The sequence below is a fragment of the Talpa europaea genome (genome assembly GCF_964194135.1).
Source record: "Talpa europaea genome assembly, chromosome: 3".
NCBI classification, from domain to species: Eukaryota; Metazoa; Chordata; class Mammalia; order Eulipotyphla; family Talpidae; genus Talpa; species Talpa europaea.
This window is the reverse complement of record NC_140069.1, coordinates 125,289,075-125,305,819: the sequence shown is the minus strand read 5'-3', so window position 1 is coordinate 125,305,819 and position 16,745 is coordinate 125,289,075.

Sequence of the window (16,745 nt, the reverse complement as noted above, 5' to 3'; positions counted from 1 at the left end):
TATCCTGCCACTTTACTGAATTGATTGATGAGTTGAATTAGTTTTTCTGTGGAGATTTTGGGGTTCTCTATGTATATTATCATATCATCTGCAAATAGTGATAGTTTGAGTTCTTCTTTTCCTATTTGGATTCCTTGGATGTCTTTCTCTTGTCTTATTGCTCTGGCTAGGACTTCCAGTATTATATTGAAAAGCAGTGGTGAGAGTGGACATCCTTGTCTTGTTCCAGATCTTAATGGAATTGCTTTCAGCTTTTCACCATTGAGAATGATACTGGCTGTTGGCTTGTCATAGATGGCCTTTATGATGTTGAGGTATGTTCCTTGTATCCCAAGAATTTCAAGGGCTTTTATCATGAATGGGTGTTGCACTTTGTCAAAAGCTTTCTCAGCATCTATTGATATTATCATATGGTTTTTATATTTCTTTTTGTTGATGTGTTGGATAACGTTGATTGATTTTCGGATGTTAAACCATCCTTGTGCCCCTAGAATGAATCCAACTTGGTCGTGGTGAATTATCTTATGGATACATTGTTGGATTCTGATAGCTAAAATGTTATTGAGGATTTTTGCATCAGTGTTCATTAGGGAGATTGGCCTATAGTTTTCCTTTTTTGTGTTGTCCTTATTCGGTTTTGGTATTAGTGTAATATTGGCTTCATAGAACGTGTTTGGTATTGTCCCTTCCTTCTCAATTTTTTGGAAGAGTTTGTGAAGGATAGGCACTAATTCGTCTCTGAATGTTTGGTAGAATTCATTTGTAAATCCATCAGGTCCTGGGCTTTTGTTTTTGGGGAGGTTTTTGATTACCATTTCAATTTCGCTGCTTGTAATTGGTCTGTTTAGGTGTTCTATTTCTTCTTTATCTAGCTTTGGGTGATTGTAGAGTTGTAGGAATTTGTCCATCTCCTCTAGATTGTTGAACTTGTTTCCATATAACTGTTCATAGTAGTTACTGATTATTCTTTTGATTTCTGCTGTGTCCGTTGTGATTTCTCCTCTTTCATTTATGATCCTGTGTATTTGTGCTTTCTCCCTTTTTTCCTTTGTGAGCCTGGCTAGGGGTTTGTCTATTTTATTTATTTTTTCAAAGAACCAGCTCTTGGTTTCATTGATCTTTTGGATTGTTTTTTTAGTTTCAATTTCATTTATTTCTGCTTTGGTTTTTATTATTTCTTTTCTTCTACTGGTTTTGGGGTTTTTTTGTTGTTCTTTTTCTAGATCTTTGAGCTTCGAGATTAGGTTGTTTCTTTGAGTTCTTTCTTGTTTTTTGATGTGAGCTTCTATTGCTATATATTTTCCTCTTATTACTGCTTTTGCTGCATCCCATACATTTAGGATATTGGTGTCCTCCTTGTCATTCAAGAATTAAATTATTTATTAACTTATCACTTGAACCATCTGAGGTAGATTTTATTATTGTCTTCATTTTAAGGATGAGAAAACAGGCACAAAGTGTGTAAAATTGTATAACTAGAAAGTGGCAGAGCCAGGTTTGCCAGGCAGAACAACTGCTTTTCAAAAATGTGCAAGCAGTTTACATAATAATCACAGAAGTTGGGCTCAATGCAAAATGTAATGTACTTGGGTAACCTCAGCTTTGGATAACCAAGCATTGAACAAATTATATTGAGACCTTTATCAGATTTTTACTGTATGCTGAGTTAACTTAATAGCCTTAGTTGTTTTTTGAACTTATGCTTCCCACACTAACATTTTATGAATTGTGAGTTATTTTTTAGCCTTTAAGAATATACTTCATTTGGTTAATCCAGATGGCATTTATTGAGACTGCCAAAATACACAAGCAACATACAAATATTAACATTTCATTTTAAGGGAAAAATATCTTCCCCTTCTGAAAAGTCAGTAATTTAAATTCTGGAAGTTTGAAAATGCAAATTATTAGTAAGTTCACTGATTGGTCATCAGAAAGACATGCCCCTTTAAAAGTATCACATTCCAGAATATACACCTGATGTTGAGAATCAGAGAGCCAATGTTTTCCCCATTTAGAAAGTTCCAGTGACTGCACTGCAGCAGATATAACCAACATTTAAAAGACGAAGTAATTTAATGGCTCCTCTTTTTTTTCTTTTCCACAACTTCCTTACATTTATTTTTCTTCTGTTTTACCTTTTTACTCCCTGGCCAAATGAAGGGGATTGCATTTTATCCTAGTAATAATTGAGAAATAACGGAGGGTAATAAGCAGGGGAGGGACAAGTTAAATTGGCTTTTGTGGAAGAATGACTTATTGAATTATCTGCTGGGATATTATTAGCTGATGTTTTATTTTTCCCCCATGTTTACGCCTTTCTAATGTTTGCCTACCTCTGCCTGCCAAATTCAGACTGCTAGCTCTGTGCTCATTTTTTTAATAGTTGTAGCAAGAAATAAAATGTCAAAAATATGAGAAATTGTGTCTCTCTTAAATGAAAGTTTTAGAGGATTTGTGGAAAAACTAAAAGGATTTTAGAGGCTACAGCATATATTCAAAATGTATTGGCCAGGAAAATGAAGGGTCAGAAACATACACATTTTTTTTCTAGACTAAGAAGATTCTGACCCTGTATGAGTTCTTAATTTCTGTCTTGGTCCCCATGTATTTATGTCTCTCTTTCCATTTCTGGAAGGTAGCTGGGATTTTTTGTTTCTTGACATGAAGGAATTTTGGGTCTTAGTGTGTAAAAGCAGAGTTGTCAGAAGAAAGGAATTTTACTATGAGGAAAGCTCACCTTGTTAAGGGAGGAGAGGATAGAGACAAGAGGTCCTTTAGTCTGGGAAGGGATGAAAGTCTTCAGGGCCCATGCAGACCTGTGCTTCATTTCCTTATAATGGTTCAGGATGCTGGTACAGTTTAGGAGGGGAGTGAGTGGGATGTTCTTAGATGGCTGAACTCTTGGTATCAGGTTTGTCAGCTTCAGCAAAGATCCTTGTGCTTCTGGAGGCTAGCCATACTACCCACCTTCAAGGGATTGTATTTTAATCTACACAGACTCTTGGTCTCCTCACACAATTCTGGTAGGAAACAGTGGGGAGATTAGAAGAAACTCTAAGATTTTTTGCTAAGGGTTAGTTAGGTTTCAGGAAAGATTATTTGACATTTCATCTACACTTGAGTGGGTGGATGAAAATCAGACCCATTACACATTATAGAGTGACTTCTTTGATGTTGATGAAGAAGTATTAGAAAACTTCTAAACTGAAAGAAGGCAACTGCTTAGGAAGTTTATACTAAAAACCAAAGTAAGAATGACCAGTATCTAAACTGAGGCAGGGACACTGGGACTAAAGAGATGTTGATAGATCTGAGAGAAACTTGGGAGATGGAATTATTGGGGAGAGTAAATACTCCAGTCAGGAGATAGAAATCCCATAGTGATTTGAACAGGGATATTTTAATATAAAGAGTTGTTAATTAATATCAGGATTAACTACTAAGGGATAAAAAGCACTCCAGAGAAGACAGGGATAGCATATATAAGAAATAACCACTGCCCTTAGGGATGAGGCAGGACATTCAAAAAAAGGAACTAATTTGTTTTGGTTTTTTTAATGACTTTTTAAAAAAAGATTTATTTATTTATTTATACAAGCACTGGGTACAGTCAGAAGCGTGAGAGGGTGAGAGAATTCACCGGAGCCAGAATGGGGAGCAGAACAGGTAGACTGACGAAATACACCGCTGATGGGAGCAGCGGGCGCGGCAGGAGAGGTCTACGTGCCATGTAGAATCCTCGCTGGCCTCTGGGGATTGAACCGGCACTGCAGAGGCTGCGGGCAGCTTCACACCCCAGTGCTCAAATGCTGTGCCACCAGGGGAGGCCCAGAAGGAACTAATTTGGAAAGCTGTCCTCCTGCCCCCCCCCCCAACTGAGATTCAGGTCTCAGTGGAGAGGGTATTTCTGTAGCCCACTGGATGGTGAAGAATTCTGCTGAGGTGCTGCATGCTGAGGCTGACAAGCAGAAAACCATTTGTTGAGAGTACTGGTAATATTTGCCAGAAAACTGGAATCGGGAATTGACAGCACTGTGCTTAATAAGGTTATACAGAGCAGTAGCATGGAGGACTGAGTGGATCAATGATAGACTAGAAAGAAATATGTCAAATCAGGAGGCTTCTGAGGTAGATGAGGGATAGTCCAACCTGGGAACCAAGATCTTTAATTGAGAAGATGGCTCAAAGGAGCTACTAAAAGGGATTCTAAAAAATAAATGATAAGAAGTAGTGTGAGATACTGGAATGTAGTCATGAAGGAAATGAAAAAGTTTAGAGATTGATTTGAAGAGAAGAAAAATATGGGTGCTTGGGTGGGGAGGAGCTTTAGTTCTGAAAAAAATGAGTAATTTTAGGAGATTAGAAAGTTTTAAGTCTCATCTTCCCAGTCTTTAACATAGTAGCTACAACCTACTGAGTGCTTAACATGTACTATGAACCATTTAGCTTTAAGAATGGGCTCTTAACCTGTTCTCAGGACTACCTGTGATAGTATTTTTTCTGTTGTATATGGAGTGGAGACCTAGAGTAGTTGTTTTATGACAGATGTCCTATAGCCAATGACAGAGCCAAGTTTCAAATTCAGGTTTCTCTGTCACTAAAGCTAGGCTTGTAGCTAATATGTAAGACTCTTCTTGTGTATGTCTTCTACCTTCAACCAACTAACTTGTAATTCCTGGTGACTCCATTATTGTACAAGTTGGTACCTCTCAGATTCTTAGGATAAGACTCACTCAAGTTAAGTATTCAAGTAGTGCCTGGTGAATGAATGAATGCTGAAATCCACTTAATAGTCCACATGGTACTTGAAGAAGTCGAAATTCTCTTATTTACCAGATAAATATGTGCTTGGACTTAAGAAAACACAGCTGGTTAACTGAGTTGACTTGAGCATGTTACTAATTAGGCCAAGGTCATAGGTTTAATTCTGTCATGGGCCAGTTCACGTTGCACTATTTTTATGCTCTCAATCTTAAACAGGCTTTCCAATGCAAATATATATACTCATGGTCCTAAGGGAACCAGCAAAAGAAAAGAGAAAGAATGAATCAGGGAAAATCCTTTACTACTGTAGAAAATTGCCTTGAATTACATTACCTATGTATGGCTGGTCACTGGTGTCTTTTATGTTTACATATAAGGAACTGCTAATAATTATTATGTTCCCTGCTTGGATTTGTTACACTGAAGTTCAAATTAGGATATGTACATTAAATATAAGATAATTTAATAATTTAAATAAAACATTATTGATTTGTCAAAGAATTTATAGTAGGAGAAAACACCTTGGGTTCATTTAAAAATACCTTTAAATAATACATAGGGCCTCCCCTAGTGGCACAGTGGTTGAGCTCTGGGCTGCGGGGCTGCCTGCAGCCTCTGCAGCACCAGTTGGATCCTTGGCCACCGGCAAGGGTCCCACATGGCGCAGAGACACTCCTGCGGTGCCCTCTGCTCCCCTCAGCAGTGTGTTTCATCAGTCTGCCTGCTCTGCTCTCCACTCTGGCTCTGGTGAATTCTCTCACCCTCCTGCACTTCTGACTATACCCAGTGCTTGTATAACTAAATAAGTAAATCTTAAAAAAAATAATTTATACATAAATAAGAATGCCTTTATTAAATTAGGTCATGTATTCTTGAATAGTTCTCTGGTAATTGTGATAAAGAAGTTTGCTTTTGGAAAAAAGAGAAAATGGAGAAAGAACTTTAGAGAATGATGCAGTGTGATAGAAAGGTTATGATAACTGGGTTCAAATCCCAAACACAGCTTACTATTGGTGTGTTTCAGAATCACTTACTTTCTTTCTCTGGTTCTCATTTTCTTTTTTTTTCCTCACTTGTCAGATAATACTATAGACCCTATAGGGTTGTTTTGAAGATCTAATGAAATGGTATATGTAGTGATAGATGATACATGAAATGATATTTGTGAAATAACTTACATACAGGCTGTCTCAAAAAAATTGTTCTTTTCCTCTTCTGAGTTTATTTCTATGAATTATAAATGATATGAAGTTAGAGAAATTGTTGTAAATAAAATGGCAGATTTAACAATGATCTGTTTTATAATATTAACATGAAATTGATCTTTTAAGGGGTTAATATAATTTTCCAAGAAAATTTTATTTTAGTTGTTTCATGCTCTCTGTGTGGGAAATATTTGTTTTAGAAATAAGGAAGTACAGTTTCCTGTAATGATTTTGCCTTTTCTTTGGCAAAGGCAAATTTTAGTTTTTTTCCTGATATAGTATAAATGGAATTGCAATTAAAATGGCAGATTTTTTGAAAACAATAACTCTTCTCAAAAGGGACTACAAGGGTTTTCATGGCATTATCTTACAGGAGAATCATGTCTGTGCATCATCTACAGTGCAAAGTTTAGTTTATTCCCTGTTTGTAAAGAACAGACTGCAATATCAGGCATTATGTACTTACTGGGGTAAACCACCTGCTTTATAGCACAATATCCTTCCCAATAAATAGAAAAATTGGCATCATTGTAAAATTAGAATAGTTGTAAACTCCAAAGGAAAACATACTGATTAAGATCCAGTGCTTCTCAAATAAGATATTTGGAAACATTTATAGAAAGGAAAAAATCATCCCATATCTACCTTTGGGCACCACTCTCTCTAAGTTTCTTATATGCTTCATTCTTCACCACAGAACATCCATTGTACTAAACCCCTGGCTCTAAGTGGTGCCTATCAATCTCTATTACTCATATTCTCATTTTTCTGACTGATGCTGCTCTTGACTAAGGCAATTGAGCAGAAGAAATAATAAAAATGTAGTCTATTGGGGGAGGAATGGGGACAAATATATGAAATAGATGGAAGAATCAGGGGAAAAAAATCAAAGTGGAAGCATTAAGATGAAGAATTTATGGACTACAATTTGTCATGAGTTGTATTGACCAATAAAGAAAATGAGAAGTTTGTGGATTAATATTTTAAACTCATACCCTGAATTAGAATCTAGCAAATCAATGCCAGGAACCAGCAAATGTACTTAGCAATTAGCAGGAAGAAAAAAAAATATATGAGCTAGTTAATCAGCTTTGGAACCTACTGTGGTTCAATTTTGCATTCTGATTAAACAGTCTCAATCTAGTTGTCATTTACTTTTAAAGTGCTGGTACAAGGAGTTTGCTGTAAATAGCAGTACTAATTGCATAGCCTTGAGCCAAGCACACATACTGCATGCTGTGTATATTTGTCTTTTGTTATGTAACTCTGCCAAAAAACCTGCTCCTGCTGCTCCTACCCTTTCTTTTCTTGGGCACAGCACACCCATTTACTAAGTTCTCTGGTGTGTATGTAGGTGTGAATGTGTAATTGAATATGTCAATGTGTGTGTGTAGTTTATGTGTATAACTCTTATAAATGAATAATAACATGAGCATTCAAACTAATTCCTTTTCATTTATTCTCAAGCCTTCAAATCCTTTTATCCCAAATGTGAAAACCCACTGGGCCAGTCAAAAGAGCCACTCGTGTCCTATTATCACTCTCATTCTTTTATAGATGGCTTTTATTTCTCTTCAGTGTCATTATTTTCCATAAAAGTGTAATGGGATTAGCCATTGCATTACTGTATGTTCCCACCTCTCTCAAGCTGCTACTTGTCACTGAACCACTGAGCTGAAAAACTGAGAGAACCCTTTATATTAATTTGACGGAATTGATGATAATCAGGTACTGGTATGTCAGGTCTCAGGTTGAGGCAAGACTGAAACCTGTGATGAAACTGAAAAAAGCATAATCATCTAAGTTTAACTGCATATGTGTGTGTGTATATATATATAAATTTCCAGGAAATTCTTGGAATGTGAATTTGGTAAATAATGAAAAGAATTATAAAGAAATTATTTATACATGTCATATACAAATTGGCAAGAGATGATGTAGCATTCTTTTGTATTTTTAAAGTGAGCTTACTGAAATTATTTTCATAATGTGAACCAATTCTCATCCACCAAAGATGAACAAGCACATGGATGAATTAAGACCAGACCTCGTTTTGACTATTGACAAGGAAAGTACCCTTACCCTTGTTCATCCATCAGGGGAAAGGTTAAACTTGCAAAGATAATGCATTAATTACTGTTTATTTCAGAAGTGTTTATTTTATCATGGTATGCAGCATTCATCACCTAGACAACCAGCTACTTGGGAAAGCATGCCAATAAAAAAAAATTAAGATAAAGCTGAGAAGTCAATATTGAGAACTTCGCATTCAAATCAAATTAAGGAAAGTCTTCTGAGGTTGCCAGCCATTTGATTCATCTATCGTGTAGGTCTCAGATGGCAGGGAACTTGACATCACAGAGATTTCTTTTAAATATACATATGCATTCCCCTGAAATGAACTGTCTGTGTATTTGCTCAGTACAGAATTGAATTCTCCTTGATTGTTAAAAACTTAAATCTTTGATACTACCTTTATTACTTGCATTTTCCCCCCTTTTTAGTCTATTCTGGGATCACAGAGGAGACTACAGTATGATTCTACCTGGGCACAAATAAATGAAAAAAAACCTGTGGATAATGAAAATGTTATGCCAAAAAAAAAAATTTAAACCAGGATAAATATATGGCAGGTGGTCACATAATGGAATATTATACAGTAATGAAAATACCCACAGCTATATTTAAAAGTGGGGATGAATAGTAATAATAAAATATTGAGTAAAAAACAGTCATATTTAGAAGATTATATAAGACAACTTGATATTGATGACTTTATTTTAAACCAGCAATTGTAATAAATTATTTTATAAAAAGCATGGGAATGATAAACACAATTAGGTTCATAGTCATATGATTCTAATTATAAGATCCTAAGTTAAGAGGAGGCAAGAAATAGAATGGGGAGGCAAACATTGATAAATATGAGTTTTTGTCATTGTAAAAATTCTCATGTTAGCTAGTTGATTTATGGGTATTGATTATATTATTAGCAAATACATAATAAATAAATAAGAGCTAAGTATGATAGTGTGTAATAAAACAAGTATACTTTATCAACTGCTGTACTCTTGAAGTCCATTAAAAAAATAAAGTTATGTAGTTGGGTAGGGATGAATTGAATGCCAAAGCATAGCTGAAGATAGTTACTAGAAAAAAATTAAGTTGTCATTGTTTATTCTCTAACAAGTTGAGACTTCTCAGTAATATATATAAAATAAAAAAAATACATGAAACTATCACTCCATTATCTATTGCAATGTTTTCTTAAACCAAAGGTCATGATCCAATAGAATATGAAATAATTTTAGTGTTTTACTCTTAACTTTTAAATAAGAAAAAATAAGAATAATAGAAGATACGAGTGAGTATCATATAGTAAGGGAAGTGTTTCTGTGAAATTTTTGTTTCGGTCATTTATGCATATGTATGTGTGTTGAAATACAATGTGATAGGAGGATGCATTCAAAAAGTAGTTGGTGGCCAAGCCCAATAGTTCTAGATCTGTTTTAACAAATCTGTTTTCTCTTTTCACTCCTATTGCTCCCACTTTGGGCAGGTTCTCCATTACCTCACCTGGGTAAATGACCTTTGAACTGGCATCTTAATTTTAGGCTATCATCTCTTTAATCTGCCACAACTACTGGAAGAATCTAGCTAAAACACAGTTCTGATTACTACTTCTCTGCTCGACATCCTTCAGTGATTTCCCTTTTATTATTTGTAGAAGTCAAAAGAGCACCCTTCCCACTCCCTCCCTCCCGTCCTCCTAAAAACCCTCTGTGGTCCAAACACATTTTTGTAGATTTATCCACTAATGCTTTTCTTCCTGAAATCTCTTCAGATACACCCAATTTCGTTTATTCTTGTAGTACTTTAACTTTTACAATAATGGTATATGTAAATGCTTTGTTCTACTATGAGTTTCAGGCTCCTTAGTATCAGTGTTTGGAACAGTGGTTTTCTTTTCTTTTTTTTTTTTTAAAGATTTATTTATTTATTTATACAAGCACTGGGTACAGTCAGAAGCGCAGGAGGGAGAGAGAATTCACCAGAGCCAGAGTGGGGAGCAGAACAGGCAGACTGATGAAATACACTGCTGAGGAGAGCAGTGGGAGCGACAGGAGAGGTCTGTCGCACCATGTGGGACCCTTGCCGGCGGCTGGGGATCGAACTGGAGCTGCAGAAGCTGTGGGCAGCTTTGCAGCCCAGCACTCAACTGCTGTGCTACCAGGGGAGGCCCGGAACAGTGGTTTTCATAAAGTAGTTGTCTAGTGAATATTTGTTCACTGAATGGCACTTACAATAGACTCTCAGATTTCTCTTTATTTATTTAAAATACAGGAACATTCACAACATTGGCTACTTATAATAGCCAGAACAGCCCAAATACCTATAAGTAAGAGAATATATAAACATATCTGTGGTATACAAGCAATATACACAACAACAAAGAGGAATCTCAAAAAACATTATGCTGGATAAAAGAAGCCAGATACAAAAGAACACATACTGTCTGACTTCATATTTATTGACTAAATAATCTATGGAGGAAAAGAAATCTTATCAGTGGTCACTTCTGGTGGGATAAGAATTGACTGGAAAAGATACAGGAATTCTAGGGTAATGGTTATGTCCTATAGATAAAGCTTGAGTTAAATAGTTGGATGCATTTGTTAAAAATCTTTGAATGGGGGCCTCCCTGATGGCGCAAGGGCTTGAGCACTGCACTGTGAAACAATCCGCAGCCTCTGCAGCACGAGTTTTATCCCCAGCCAACCAGGGAGCAACCCACATGGCACAGCAGGCCTCTCCTGACTCACTTGCTACTCCCCTCAGCAGTGTATTTCAGTCAGTCTGCCTGTTCTGTTCCCTACTCTGTCTCTGGTGAATCCTTTCACCTCCCGCACCTCTGACCTATACCCCAACTCTTGTATGCATAAATAAATAAATCTTAAAAAAAATCTTTGAATGGAAGGTAAAGTCATAAGGACAGTAAAATGATCAGTGTTTGCCAGGGGAAGGGATAAACACATGGGGTGCAGATGTTTACAGGGCAGTGAAAATACTCTATGATACTTAAAGATGGATACTTGTCACCATGCATGTGTAAACTCACAGACTATACAACACCAAGAGTGAAGTGTAATATAAACTATAGATTTTGGGTAATTATGATGTATCTATGTAGATTTATTGGTTATAACAAATGTACCACTCTGGTGGGAAAGGTTGATATAGGGAATTTTATGTGTGTGTGAGGGCAGTTGGTGTATGGAAAATCTCTATAGCTTCCTCTCTATTTTGCTGTGAACCTAAAACTGCCCTAAGAAAAAGAAAATCTTTAAAAGAAAAACAACAAAAACAAAAACTCCTTGACTGAATGGTATATTTAAACTTTGGGCATTTGGTTTATATGAAATTTTCCTTAAAAATACCCTTACAACAAATATTAAATTCTAATTGGTTATATATATGCTGAAACGCTTAGAGCAGAATTTCCTCTTCAAATTAAGAGTTCTTAATGGTCTGAACTTTGAATTATTTAATTAATAAGAGCAATGGGAAATCTTTAAATGAATTTATCCAGTTATAAATTCTCCAATTTGCTCTTTATACTATACAAATATCTTGTACAATATTTGAATATGAATATCATGATATTCCCAATTAATAATTCATAGCACATATAACAGTTATTAAAAATAATAAAAAGCCTGAGTTTGTTTTTTTTTTTAAAGATTTATTTATTTATACAAGCACTGGGTACAGTCAGAAGCGCGGGAGGGTGAGAGAATTCACCAGAGCCAGAGCTGGGAACAGAACAGGCAGACCGAGGAAACACACTGCTGAGGGGAGCAGCGGGCAGCAGGAGAGGTCTGCATGCCATGTGGGACCCTTGCCCGGTGACCGGGGATCAAACCAGTGTTGCAGAGGCTGTGGGCAGCTTCGCAACCCAGTGCTCAACTGCTGTGCCACGGGGAGGCCCAAAAGCCTGAGTTTTTTTACAGTAGATATGTATATATATAAAGTAAAGAAATAAGATAAAATTATAGAAAAACGCATGTACTAGAATATTTTAGGTGAAATGACCTGTGTATTATTAATTTGTTTTTTAACTAATCCTAGTTGACGATTTAAGTGTTTGAAAGTCACTTTCATTTTGCAAACAGGAGAGTAAGATTTTTCATAGTAAAGTTATTGCAAACAATTTCACCATTTTTTTTTACAAAAGAAAAGTGAAATAATATAAAATAATCACAGAGATTTGGAAACCCATCTAATTCCATCTTCCAATCAAGTAACCAAATAATTAAATAAGGACTAAGAATAATTTGAACTAGTTCTTTTGCATGTCTTGCCCATACTTAGTGATGGAAACTAAAAGCAGCACAATACCCGAGGAAAGATTTCACAAGAACAAGGTCTTGAAAGAAAAAAAATCTATGATTTGGATGATCAATTACTAAATAACCAACAATTGGCTGTTTTTATAGTGCATCATTTTTGAGCTTAAAAGGAATTAACAATGTAGTGTACTTATTTTTTAAATTTTTTTCTTTTTTTTTTTTTTAAGATTTATTGATTTTTATACAAGAGCTGGGTACAGGGCAGAGGCGTGGGAGGGTGAGAGAATTCACCAGAGACAGAGAGGGGAGCAGAACAGGCAGATGACTGAAATATACTGCTGAGGGGAGCAGTGGGCAAGGCAGGGGAGGTCTGCCTCGCCATGTGGGAATCTCCCTGGCCGGCCGGGAATTGAGCTGGCGCTGCAGAGTCTGTGGACAGCGCCTCAGTGCTGCGCTCAACCCACTGCGCAACCAGGGATGTCCCCTCTTTTTTAACTAATTAAAATAAATTTTTTTACATCATTGTTCGTAATCTACTTATTTTTTTAAGTAGTTTTGAATTCTGTTAAGTAATATTTTTGTGGTAGCATTTGAAAGTTTTTTTTCTTTTTTTGGCTTATATGAGAATTTTCTGAATGGTTTCTAAGCACTAGATTGCTCAATTAGATAAGAAATTGTTTAGTTACCCAGTCTTCCTTTTTGTCTTTTGAAGAAAAATTGAAAGGCCTTTGGCAGGTATTTTTATACAGACATTAAAATTTTTTTCCAATTTTGTATTATATGCCAGCTATAAGTCAAGCTATTTCAGCTAATGAAATTTGCTTTGATCAGAGGAGGCCAATCATCCTTCAAAGCTTTGTTATGTTTTGAAATGCAAGCAAGTGCCTAATAAATTGAGGGTGCTGCAGCAGCAACAGATCAAAATAGAGGTTGATGTTTCATTAGATCACATTAATACCTGACAAAAAGAATGACTACAAATCAATGAGGAAGCTTTCTACCCCGTGGGTCAGTGTAGGGGAAAGGCAGTTTCTCCTTCTTCTTCCTTGCCTTTCTTCCACTTTTCCTCTTGCCTCTTTTCTCCATTTCTATATTGATTTCCTACTTTTGCCAAAGTGTTTTGGACCATGGAAATAGTGACTTAAGGCCAAGTATTCTTTATCTTTCTCTAGATTATTTAGAGTGCTAAGTATTCCAGTGGGCAGTAGATCAATAAGTTGGTAGACAGAATATTTTATTTTATTTTTTTATGCTTTTTTAAAATTTTTATTTTTATATTCCCCATACAATTGCAACCCCCTTATTTTGACCCCAATCTCTCCTTTCCCCTTCCTTCCTCCCCCATAGTGTGTCTCTGGTTCATAGTTGTTTGATTTTTTCTTTCTTATAGTTATTCTCTTTCCTGGTCCCTTATTTAGGTTTTCTAGATTCCTTAGACAGAATATTTTAAAAAGAAATATAATAATAAAATTTTGTTTTTCTGTGTTTCATTTTTCTAATTGCAAGGAATACAGGTTACCTCACAAGTCATAGAACAAACTTCATTTTAGAGTTGTCCATCTCTCTCCCTCAGTTTGATTTCATCAATTTATAGCTACTAGCAATGTTCTTTATATTTTTCCCAACAACTCCCAACTCTCCAGTCTTCTGACACCACCTTGGTGTCCTAGAATTTAACTTAATTCTGACTCTAATTACTGGGAGTTAGCACAGACCCCACAAGTGTAGGGCTCAGTCCAACAAGACTGCCCTCACTTCAGACACCAGCTGCAAAAGGGATCCTCAGACTACCCATACTTCTGTCTAGTCAAGTACAAATTTAGAGTTTCCTTCCATTCTAGGATAGGTTCAATAATTTTCTGTAACTAATCATGGTAATGTACTAGTTAAAATTACAGTATTAGTCAAAGATGCAACTCAGGAACAGTAAAATTGAAGAAGTTCATAGGACAAAGTATGGAGAATGGGTAGTTTAGAGCTTCCACATCCTGCCAGCACTTTGATGTATTCATCAATCTGGAAGCTCTCCAAAACTCATTTTTCAAGAGTTTTTACAGAAGTTTCATGGAATAGATATGAGTGATTAAAGCATTGACCATTGACAATTGAAACTATGTCTAGCCCCCAGTCACCATCCCAGATGTCAGGTGGGGCTACAAGTTTCAACTCTCTAATTACTTGTTTGGAATTTTCTGAGACTAGCTTTTATCCTGAAACTATCTAGAGGCCCTGTCATGAGTCACCTCATTACCAACTCAGGTATGGTAGAAAGGGGCTGACCATGAATAATACAAGACACTCGTAACTCAGGAAATTCCAAAGGTTTCAGGACCTCTGTGTCAGAGCAAGGACAGAGACCAATTGTGTTTTTATTATACCACAGAATCCAACTTGCTTATAGAGTCCCAGTACTATTTTCTATCTTAGATTTTAAGACCTATTCCCTTAGTTGGCACCACTTGACATTTACTTATAGAAGGTGAGGTTAAGATGGCCTGAGATCTGACAGTGTGGGGCAGTTGATACCAATATCAGCCTCATAGAGTTATTCTAAGTACTAATGAGTTAAGCAAGTGAATTGCTTAGCACATAAACTGGCAGATAATGACTGCTATATAAATGTTGGCTATTATTATTGTCTTTTTGTTGTTATTTTCTGCACCATCCACTTCACCTAAGTGTTCTCCTTAGAGAAGACCACAGATCCTTATATACCTGTAGTTTAGGTATAAATTCTGCCTTCTAGATAGGAATTTGGAAGTGGCTCTTTTAAGAGTTGGATTTCATTTGGGGCCCTTATTTTTGCTGCAGAAACTCATATTGTACATGATGCAGGAACTGTTTGGTGTCTTATGACTGCTTTTGGTGTGTACAATGCATTGAGGTATCATGATAACAATGTTTGGAGCTCTGTTGTGAAAAAAGAATTTTCTTGCATTGCCTATTTGAGTCCCATAGTAAAAACTTGCAACTTGGACTGTGGTGAAATGAGTCTGTGATGATAGTAATTTAATGGAAAAGTTACACTGGAAGCCAAGTTCGCTTTCAGCTGCCTTAAATTTTATCTTTTTTGTCTCATTGCCTTTTGAATCTGAGCTTTGCAGTTAGGGTCTCCAATAAATTCAAAGAGAACTTTAAACAATAGGGGCTGAATTCCTATTTTGTGTCCACTCAAGACATTTATGCCATTATTACTTAGGTTTTGCCCTAGAAATTCCTATCAACTTGATTCTTTTTTATCTTTCTGGCCCTATAATTAATAACTTATTAATTAACATTAGTATTGGGTGCCAATAGATGCAATTTACACTTTGCAATTTGAATGGAAATCTCTTAGCTCAGTTTCCTGTGTTGTTGCTTCTTCCCTTTATTAACTTCTTTTTCCCCCTTTATTGATTTCTAAAACCTTAAAAAATTCAAATTCAAGTAAACAGGAGACCCATGTATGCAAAACTCTTATTTTGTGACTATTAAATTTGACTTCAACGTCATGACAAGTGTTGAAAATGGGACCTGCCTTGAAAACATTTTTTTTTTTTTTGGCTTGGCTAGGAGTGCTTTAAAACTAACATTCTGCTTAAGAATTATCAGAGAAGAGGTCTCCATTATTACTGTGTGAAATATCCACATCTTAGTTGTGTTCAACCCATCAAACTTTACCACTTGTCTTCATTTATTGCCTGGTTTCTTTTTGCATATTTGGAGTTGGAGGGAGGAGATGATGCACCTAATCTTATGACTGCTTTGATTGTGTCTCTTTCCTGACCTTCTGAATGATATCACAGCACCTCTAACACACACACACACACAAACACACACACACACAGACACAGACACATTTTTTCCTCTTCATTGTCTCCCTGTTTGTCAAGGATATGTGACTAGGTATTACCGGCTTGGGGTTTCTTTTTCTGTCTTCAGCTCTAATATTAACAAAATGATAGTCCCAACTAAAGAAAAAGTCTATAGATAACCACACAGGCTAATCATAAAAACACAACTTAATGAAAATAAGAGCAATTGTAGCTTTTTTCCCTCAGATTTCCTTTAATTGACTGTCTATGGAAAAACCACTACAATGTTTTGTCTCTATTGGACTTCTATTTGTACATAATTGCCAGAAATCTTATCTTGTATGCATGAAATAATGTACTGAATGTTTAGAGTTGATTGGGAGATGATGTTCCATGAATCACAATTTTCAAACTGAAAGTTTGTCTTTCACGGAGACATTGCACCTCCACCACTTCCAGACATCATTACTGAACAGCTTTCACATGTGTCGCTGTGGGTGGCAGGAGGGAGTGTAGAGCATAATCTCTGCTCTGAAGGACTTAGCTGGGGAGACAAGAAAAGCTTTAGTCATAACACATAAATCAAGCCAGAATTAATGTGGGGGGTGCCAAAAATGTTTGAGTAGGTA